At 29.9% G+C, this 10,000-nt stretch overlaps 4 non-coding genes across 4 annotated transcripts in view; all 4 read right to left on the reverse strand.

Moving 5' to 3' along the window:
* The window catches only part of LOC145845481 (small subunit ribosomal RNA), a 1,808-nt gene extending 96 nt beyond the window's left edge, over positions 1–1,712 (reverse strand). The window contains exon 1 of the ribosomal RNA XR_014370367.1: positions 1–1,712. This exon is cut by the window's left edge and continues 96 nt beyond it. This is a non-coding gene — a ribosomal RNA (small subunit ribosomal RNA).
* Positions 1,713–5,095: 3,383 nt separating this feature from the next.
* Positions 5,096–5,214, reverse strand: LOC145845506 (5S ribosomal RNA). Its single transcript, XR_014370390.1, has one exon. It is a non-coding gene; the product is annotated as a 5S ribosomal RNA (ribosomal RNA).
* A 2,831-nt stretch (positions 5,215–8,045) lies between these two features.
* On the reverse strand, positions 8,046–8,164 carry LOC145845507 (5S ribosomal RNA). The gene has a single exon (XR_014370391.1). It is a non-coding gene; the product is annotated as a 5S ribosomal RNA (ribosomal RNA).
* Positions 8,165–9,956: 1,792 nt separating this feature from the next.
* LOC145845545 (U5 spliceosomal RNA) overlaps positions 9,957–10,000 on the reverse strand; it is a 115-nt gene continuing 71 nt past the window's right edge. The window contains exon 1 of the small nuclear RNA XR_014370426.1: positions 9,957–10,000. This exon is cut by the window's right edge and continues 71 nt beyond it. This is a non-coding gene — a small nuclear RNA (U5 spliceosomal RNA).

The raw sequence follows: 10,000 nt of genomic DNA on the forward strand, positions 1-10,000 counted from the left end.
TGCGTTGCCGCACGTACCAGGCTCAATCGGAGGACCTCACTAAACCATTCAATCGGTAGTAGCGACGGGCGGTGTGTACAAAGGGCAGGGACGTAATCAACGCAAGCTAATGACTCGCGCTTACTGGGAATTCCTCGTTCAAGGGAAACAATTGCAAGTCCCTATCCCTAGCACGACCGGGGTTCAACGGATTACCCGGACCTTTCGGCCTAGGGAACACACGATGATCCGGTCAGTGTAGCGCGCGTGCGGCCCCGAACATCTAAGGGCATCACAGACCTGTTATTGCTCAATCTCGTGTGGCTAAACGCCACTAGTCCCTCTAAGAAGTTGTCTCCGACCCAATGGGTCGAGCAGCTATTTAGCAAGTAAGAGTCTCGTTCGTTATCGGAATTAACCAGACAAATCGCTCCACCAACTAAGAACGGCCATGCACCACCACCCACAGAATCAAGAAAGAGCTCTCAATCTGTCAATCCTCGCTGTGTCCGGGCCGGGTGAGATTTCCCGTGTTGAGTCAAATTAAGCCGCAGGCTCCACTCCTGGTGGTGCCCTTCCGTCAATTCCTTTAAGTTTCAGCTTTGCAACCATACTTCCCCCGGAACCCAAAGACTTTGGTTTCCCGGAAGCTGCCGGACAGTTCTTAAGTTCGACACTGCCCGATCGCTAGTCGGCATCGTTTAAGGTCAGAACTAGGACGGTATCTGATCGTCTTCGAACCTCTGACTTTCGCTCTTGATTAAAGAAAACATTCTTGGCAAATGCTTTCGCAGTCGTTCGTCTTGCGCCGATCCAAGAATTTCACCTCTAACGGCACAGTACGGATGCCCCCGTCCGTTCCTATTAATCATTACCTCGTGCTCCGAAAACCAACAAAATAGAACCGAGGTCCTATTCCATTATTCCATGCAACATTATACAAGCGTAAAGCCTGCTTTGAACACTCTAATTTTTTCAAGGTAAACTTGCCGGACCACCGCAACACTCAGTTAAGAGCACCGCGAAGGCACCGACCAACAAGAACAACGAGGCCAGTGCTAGCCTTTCGACCGACCAACCTCGCCGTCCCTATATCCAACTACGAGCTTTTCAACCGCAACAACTTAAATATACACTTTTGGAGCTGGAATTACCGCGGCTGCTGGCACCAGACTTGCCCTCCAATGGATACTCGTTAAAAAGTTTAAAGTGTACTCATTCCAATTGCAGGACCTCGTACGAGGTCTGCATTGTTATTTTTCGTCACTACCTCCCCGAGCCGGGAATGGGTAATTTGCGCGCCTGCTGCCTTCCTTGGATGTGGTAGCCGTTTCTCAGGCTCCCTCTCCGGAATCGAACCCTGATTCTCCGTCACCCGTTACAACCTCGGTAGGCCGATACCGTACCGACGATAGTTGATAGGGCAGTTGCTTTAATGAGATGTCGCCAGCACTAGGCCGTGCGATCCGCAAGCTTATCCAGAGTCACCATTGTAACGACCCGAAAGCCGGTTAGTTTTGGTCTGATAAATGCGCGCCTCACGTCAGTTCGGCGCTTTACGCATGTATTAGCTCTAGAATTGCCACAGTTATCCATGTAAAAGCGTACAATCAAATGAACCATAACTGATTTAATGAGCCATTCGCAGTTTCACTGTACGTGAGCTCGTACTTACACTTGCATGGCTTAATCTTTGAGACAAGCATATGACTACTGGCAGGATCAACCAGATAACTATCCGAGGGCGTTTAAACCCGTTGCTCGACTGAGCGTTTTTACTGTATAAATACAGACCTTTTCTATCACTCGGCTTAAAAGCCTTGCGAACGTTACTGAAAGTCGGCGCCGGCCTTTTGCTGTTTAAAGCGCCAGCCCGCGTCGACTGCAGCATGCAGCTATACAACTGACTGTTCTTTCTCCCGACCAACCGTTTGCCTTCTGCCGGTTAACTCGTCAGCAGCAACACGCCATCTGTCTGCTGCAGTTACCCGCCTCGAGCCGTGCCTGCCTGCGTCGGCTACTCGTCTCGACGACTTCGCAAAGCTATAAGCCTACCGCCGCTGGACGCTTGTAGTTTTTCATACGCTGCTCCGATGCGTTTACATAGCACGTTCGCCGCCGCTGCAATAGCCGCGCCTCGGGTGCTAAACAGTAATGCTTTAAGCCCGCTTTCTCGCCAAGTCGACCGAACGCACAAACACGTCTCTCTCACTAGTGTAAAGTAATGCATACGTGTATGATGCTCAAATGTTGCTGTTGAACTTTTTTGCCGATTTTTCCCGATTTTTTTTTAATTTCTTTGTTTCTTTTCAATTTTTTTAATATTTTAAGCTTATTTATGCTACGTTTAAATGTTTTAATACTTTTTTTATACTTTATTTAATATGTTTAAAAGAAATAAATAAAAAATAATATATATAAACTACTTTTTTTAATGTTTTAAATATGTTTGTTTATTATAAATAAGCTTTATTTGTATTATTTTTTATTTAAACTTACTTTTTAAATCTTTATATTTGTTTTATCGTTTTAAGCACATTGCGATAAATATAATAAACAAAAAATTGATTAAAAATAATAATAATAAAAAAAAAAAAAAAAAAATAACATAAGCTTATTTTATATGTTTCATTTTATTTTTATTTAAACTTACTTTTCAAACCTTAATACTCGTTTTATTTTTTTAAGCAGATCGCGATAAATATAATAAACAAACAATTAAATAAAAATAAATAAAAATGAAAAAAAAAAAAAAAACATAAGCTTATTTTATATGTTTCATTTTATTTTTATTTAAACTTACTTTTCAAACCTTAATACTCGTTTTATTTTTTTAAGCAGATCGCGATAGATATAATAAACAAACAATGAAATAAAAATAATAATAATAATAATAATAAATCATAAGCTTATTTTGTACGTTTCATTTTATTTTATTTAAAACTTACAATTTAAACTTTTGTATTTGTTCTATTCTTTTAAGCACATCGCGATAAATATAATAAGCAAACAATTAAATAAAAATAATAACAAATAAATAAAACAATACGGCTAAACTATAAAAAGAAAACTAAATAACTGATAAATACTTGTAAAACATTATTTGAAACATGTATTTTGAAACACAACACGATTGATTTATATTTGATAATATATTTTTAATTTGTGTAGTTCATTTAAAGTAGTCTCCCTTTTTGCTTCTGGTTTTATTAGAGTTATATATAACAATAAATGATGTAGTTTATTTAAAGTAGTCTCCCTTTTTGCTTCTGGTTTTACTTGAGTTACATAACGTTAAATAAACATACTTAATAAACGTAACCATCAATACTGTCATTTTAATAAAACTAAGTACAAATACATTGAATTAACATAGAACTTTAAAAAGCCTTTGCTAGTATCTGTTGGTAACAGTAAATAACCTATTATGACTCACAATACAAGAGTGCGAAATTTATTTTTCATTTGATTTTTCAGGTATTTATTTATTTGTGGAAATAAACTTTTTTATTACATTAGAAACTAATTGAATTTTTCCTATAACTATACCTATTATTATATTTAGTATGCTTAAAAGTAATAAAATGAAACGTCGCGATTATATAATAAACAAACAATCAAACAAACAAAGAAATAAAATAAAAAACTATTTTTTTAAACTTATATTTCAACTATATGTCTTATTTTATTTTCATTTAAACTTACTTTAAACCTCTGTATTTGTTATATATATTTAAACACAATACGATTAAACTATAAGACAAACAACAACATAAAATAATCACATTAATAAATACACTAAGCAAATAGCTAGAATAAATATAAATAGTTCAATATATACAATATATTTCTTCCATTTTTAAGTTACTTGTTAAACATATTTATTTAAACATGTTTCTTTAGAATATAAAACTAACAGTTCTACAAATAAAGAAATTAAAAAGCCAATACACATAACACTAACTTTTCATAAATTAGATATGCAAATATGAACAAAATAATAACTAAATTGTAAAGCTTTTGTAAACTGTAAACTTATAAACTTATAATAATAATTGCATATTCACTATTCACAATAGCTTTTTATTTAGTACACAACTGGTCTGTAAGTTGTGTAGTTTATTGAAAGTATAATCCCGTTTTGCTTCTGGTTTAAATAAAGTTATACAACACATACTAAAGTAAATTAAATAAAGTAATTCACTACTATCTATTAAATACATTAATTTAAATTAAAGTGAACTTTGAACTTATAATAATAATTGCATATTCACTATTCAGAATTGCTTTAAATTTAGTACACAACTGGTCTGTAAATTGTGTAGTTTATTGAAAGTATAATCCCGTTTTGCTTCTGGTTCAAATAAAGTTATACAACACTTACTAAAGTAAATTAAATAAAGTAATTCACTACTATCTATTAAATAAAACCAATTTAAAAAATACATTAATTTAAATTAAAGTGAACTTTGAACTTATAATAATAATTGCATATTCACTATTCAGAATTGCTTTAAATTTAGTACACAACTGGTCTGTAAATTGTGTTGGTTCTATTCAAGTACTCTCCTTGTTTGTTTTGTTTTAGTTGTATTTATTTTTAGATACTAGCACATTCAATACACATAATAAAGTAAACCAAATAAACTCTATTAATTTAAACTAAGTACAAATACATTAAGTTAATACAAAACTTTAAAAAGCTTTTGCTAGTATCTGTTGGTAACAGTAAATAACTTATTATGACTCACAATACAAAAGTGCAAAATTTATTTTCGTTTGATTTTTCAAGTAGCTACGCTTTTATTTGTTTATGGACAAAAAGACTTTAAAGTTTTAGTATAAATGACTAATTGTATTAATTTTAACTCAGAAAATTGTACTCTACAAGATGGTGCCATTATTTTTTCGATATCTCAACCTGGTCAAACCACTTTTTTAGCGCTCTAATTGGTTTAAACAGCAAATAACGTTATCTGATTGGCTTACGTTTTTATTTGCTAATAACTAGAATTTACTTTTCTTTTAAGCGTTAAAGAAATGTAAATAAACGAGTAATAAGTATAAATAGGTCAGAAAGAAAAATAGTACAAAAAAGATGAATTCAAAAGGCAAAAGCCTACGGCACGTGGTATTCCCAAGCGGTCACCCATCTAAGTACTAACCACGCCCGACACTGCTTAACTTCCCAGATCGGACGAGATGGGGTGTGCTCAGTGTGGTATGGTCGTAGGCGTTTGAAAGCGTTTACAAGCCTTTATAAACCCTTCGGTTTGTTTAAAAAACCTATTTGCACTTGATTTACAATCGATTTGATATTTTAAAATTAATCCTTATAAAATTTTAACCTGAATTAACCTTTTTTTTTCTTTTTTTTATCAACAGTTACTCCCAAACTGTACTAAAACTGTATTGTAACTGTACAAAAGTGTTTGTTTAAATAATTGCTATCTATAAATTACCTAAGACCAGGACAAGTAGAAGTAAAGTTTATTGAATTATTAAACTAAATAAATAAAATAAAATCGTAAAATAAAATAATACAATATGTTTACAATTTGTCATTGATCTATCCATTTATGTTATTGCATTACAAATACAAACATTGCATACATTCAAGAGTATTATTCATCAATCTTTTCAATATAATAAGTTTTAAATTTATATTTATATATATATTTATTTTTAAATAATTCCTGACATTTTAGACTACCTGAGATTTTTTTTTAATTAAATTAATTTTAGTAATTAAATACTTGACGTTCTAGTTTTTTTAATTTGATAACTCAACTATGTTTATTTTTTTTTTACTAATTTTAAAATTATTATTATACAATATATTTGTTATATTATATTTATTTTATTACTTAAACTTATTATATACATTTAATATATAATATTATTAAATAATTTTATTAACGAATTAAAAACAAAATATTATTATTTTATTATTATTATATTATTAACTTAGTGTTTTATTTTAAAGATATATTAAAAAACTAAACAGATATTACCCCTAAAAAATTTTGTTAATAATATATAAAAAGTACTCAAATTCAGATTCGGAAATATATATACTGTTTTTTTTCATCAATATTGCAGGTCTGCGTAGCCGGGGGCTGTAATCTAGCTGCCAGCAGGCCTGAAATGGTGGCCACTATTGTTCAATGTTCAACTTCAAATTCTTTGAGATTATACTGTACTATCTATCTATCTATCTAACAAATCTATCTAACAAATGTTGTTCAATCTAGGTTGTGGGTACTTGGGTCGAGTAATGCCTTTGACTTACAATCTGTTGTGGATTGTCAATATTCCTCTATCTATCAATAAACAAATCTATCTAATAAATGTTGTTCAATCTAGGTTGTGGGTACTTGGGTCGAGTAATGCCTTTGACTTACAATCTGTTGTTGATTGTCAACATTCCTCTATCTATCAATAATGATTATATTCAATATTAAATGTTGATTAATTCAGTTGTAAGAAAACCAGTGCGCTGGTTAGGTTGGGTAAGGCCTTCGACTTACAATCTTGGGGATTATCAACGTTCATCACAAGTACAGTAACGATCTCATTGAATTTCCAGTTGGAACATTGGATTGTAGTGGTGGCCTACTCTTTTTTGCCTAGTTTGACAAACTATTGTATATATATTGTATAACTTTATTTGTATTATTTTTTATTTAAATTACTACTTATTATTAAAGAATTAAATTTTCTCCATTGTTTTCTCCATCGCGAACATTAAAAAAAAAACTATGTATTTGAACTAATGCTTATTTTATATGTTTTGTTTTATTTTTATTCAAACTTACTTTAAACCTCTGTATTTTTTATACAATAAGATTAAACTATATAACAGAAAAATAATTAAATAATCAAACTATTGAATAAGCAGTTAATTAGTGTGTTTTTTTTAGGCTTCTTTCATTTTTAACTTACTTGTTAACCATATTTCTTTTATTAAAGTATAAAACTAACAGTTACTAAAATAAAATAATCATAAAGTCAATACACAAAACACTAACTTTTTATAGTTTAAATATGCAAACATGAATATAGTTATGAAGTAAAGTTATTCAAAGCTTATAATAATGAAGCTTTTGTATAATATTTCAATTACAGTGAACTTTAAGTAAGATAAGTTTTTTTTTTGTAATAACTACAAAATTGGTATTTTAGTTTATTATTAGTAACTAAATATTTATATTTATTATATTTAAAAAAAAACTTCTATACTAACTCTAATTTCAAAGCATATTAAAACATACAAATTTTACCAACTAAATATTTATTTTTATTTTTATTATTATAACTTTCAAACATAAGCTTGTATACCTTATATACCTATATACCTCATATAGTAGGCTTGACATAACATTATTTAATTCTTTTTGTTTGAAATAAACTCATTTAGTTATTAGTAAATTACAACATAAATGTTTATAACAATAAAACTAAGATTTAGCTTTTGAGTTAGTAAACTTTGATAGTTTTCTTTTAAAAGTTTAATAGTCCTTATTTAAGTTCAAACAAAATTGCTATATATTTAATACACATACAAAAGTAAACTAAGTAAACGTAACTCAATAGTCTCTTTTAAGTAAAAGTAATTACAAATACATTAAGTTAATACAAAACTTTAAAAAGCTTTTGCTAGTATCTGTTGGTAACAGTAAATAACTTATTATGACTCACAATACAAAAGTTCAAAATTTATTTTTGTTTGATTTTTCAAGTAGCCAGGCTTTTAGTTGTTTGTGGACAAAAAGACTTTTAAGTTTTAGTATAAAAGACTAATTGTATTAATTTTAACTCAGAAAATTGTACTCTACAAGATGGTGCCATTATTTTTTCGATATCTCAAACTGGTCAAACCACTTTTTTAGCGCTTTAATTGGTTTAAACAGCAAATAACGTTATCTGATTGGCTAAGGTTTTTGTTTTCTAATAACTAGAATTTTCTTTTCTTTTAAGCGTTAAAGAAATGTAAATAAACGAGTAATAAGTATAAATAGGTCAGAAAGAAAAATAAAACAAAAAAGATGAATTCAAAAAGTAAAAGCCTACGGCACGTGGTATTCCCAAGCGGTCACCCATCTAAGTACTAACCACGCCCGACACTGCTTAACTTCCCAGATCGGACGAGATGGGGTGTGCTCAGTGTGGTATGGTCGTAGGCGTTTGAAAGCGTTTACAAGCCTTTATAAACCCTTCGGTTTGTTTAAAAAACCTATTTGCACTTAATTTACAATCGATTTGATATTTTAAAATTATTCCTTATAAAATTTTAACTTGATGTAAGTATTTTTTTATTAAAACCTTTTTTTTTTGGTGTTTTAATTACAATTACTCCCTGCAACTTTATTAAAAACTTTGTTTAAAAGATTGTTAACTATATTCTATATTTAATACTATGATAATTAGAAGTAAAGTTTATTAAGTGATTAAACTAAATAAAAAATATTGTTAAAATAAACATTTCGGTAACATGTTGTGTTTAGTTTGTTTTACTATTTCTCATTGTTCTATTTATAGATGGACTTATATATACAAGAATATTTATAGTTAGTTATAGTTTTCTAAAGAATATCTCATACTACATCAGATTTTACGAATAAATAATTTATAACTTATAATTATATAACTTATAATTATAGATTATATAATAAATATAACTTAATTTAAGGTAATAAAATATTTGACGTTTAATTTAATAACTCAACTATGTTTATGTTATAAAATGATAGTATATAATACACATACATTATAATAATATGTATAACTAGTTGTTTACTTTAAAATGAATAATTAAGTGGAAGAATTAAAAGAACTCACATTTTTGAAGAGAGCGTGGAAAACCAGAATAGTCTTTTAAAACTTTTATTAAATTATCGATAAATATAAAATACAATAGAATTAAACATATAAACGTAACTGTGGTTGCTTAGAAACTAAACAAGAAATTTTTTAATAAAATATAAAATAATTATTATATAGAAGTAAAATAAAAATAAAATAAAAGTAATATAAATTATATCTTTTAACTAAATAACAATCACGAGCAATATTAGCGCAATGTCAGAGTATGAATTTATAATAAAGGAATTGCTTCCTTGGTGTTGATACTTACCTTATTCAAATAGAATACATTTTCAGCGATCAGGCTTGTATTTATTTTAGCGCGCGTAACACAACGTTTGTGGGTTTCGGCACACTTTTGTCGATAGTGGGCGCCCCGCCTCTTAAGTACAGAAATTTTGGGAATTTTCGATTTTTGGAATTCTGACTCGACAGATCGTTTTTATTTGGTCCAGAGACCCCGTAAAAAATTTTTCAGCCCATTTGAAGCATGATGAAAAAATGTTATTTCGACCCCCTTTTTTTAGGGGTTACGGGGACATCGACCCATTTTTTGGGAATAAAAAACTCCTAGAAAAGGACCACTTTTCTTCTTTTTTCGAATTTCGACTTTTTATTTTTTTGGAAAATTTTTCTATTTTCTTTGTTTGTTCTATTATAATGTCGAAAATATTTTTTTTGAGCTTTGCAACGCATAAGGACTAACGTAAGGTAAGTTTTAAAAGATTTTTTTTTCGATAATTTTTTCTATATTTTTTGTTTGGTCCATTACAAAGTCGAAAATATTTTTTTACGGCTTCTAAACGCGTGTAGATTAACCGTAGGTAGGTTATTTCGAAATTTAAATTTTTCAATATTATTAATATTTCTGTAAATTGTTCGATTATGAGGTTTTTATGGCTCTTTCAGCACCCAATAAGTACATTAAAAAATAAAACATGAAATGAAAACATCAACTAAAATGAAAATAACATATTCTGTGAAAAAACCTACGAAAATTCTTTATGAAATTTTCTTTGTCACATAATTGGAAGCTAAGAAAAACCGGAAAATAATTCTTCTTGAGCCATTTTTTTGTATGATAAATAGTATGCAAGCTGCCGATGTCAGAAGACTGTCGACAGCCGAAAAAAAGTCTGTTAAGACTCATTGAAAT

Source organism: Thalia democratica, unplaced genomic scaffold (assembly GCF_965202585.1).
Source record: "Thalia democratica unplaced genomic scaffold, ktThaDemo2.hap1.1 HAP1_SCAFFOLD_69, whole genome shotgun sequence".
NCBI lineage: Eukaryota > Metazoa > Chordata > Thaliacea > Salpida > Salpidae > Thalia > Thalia democratica.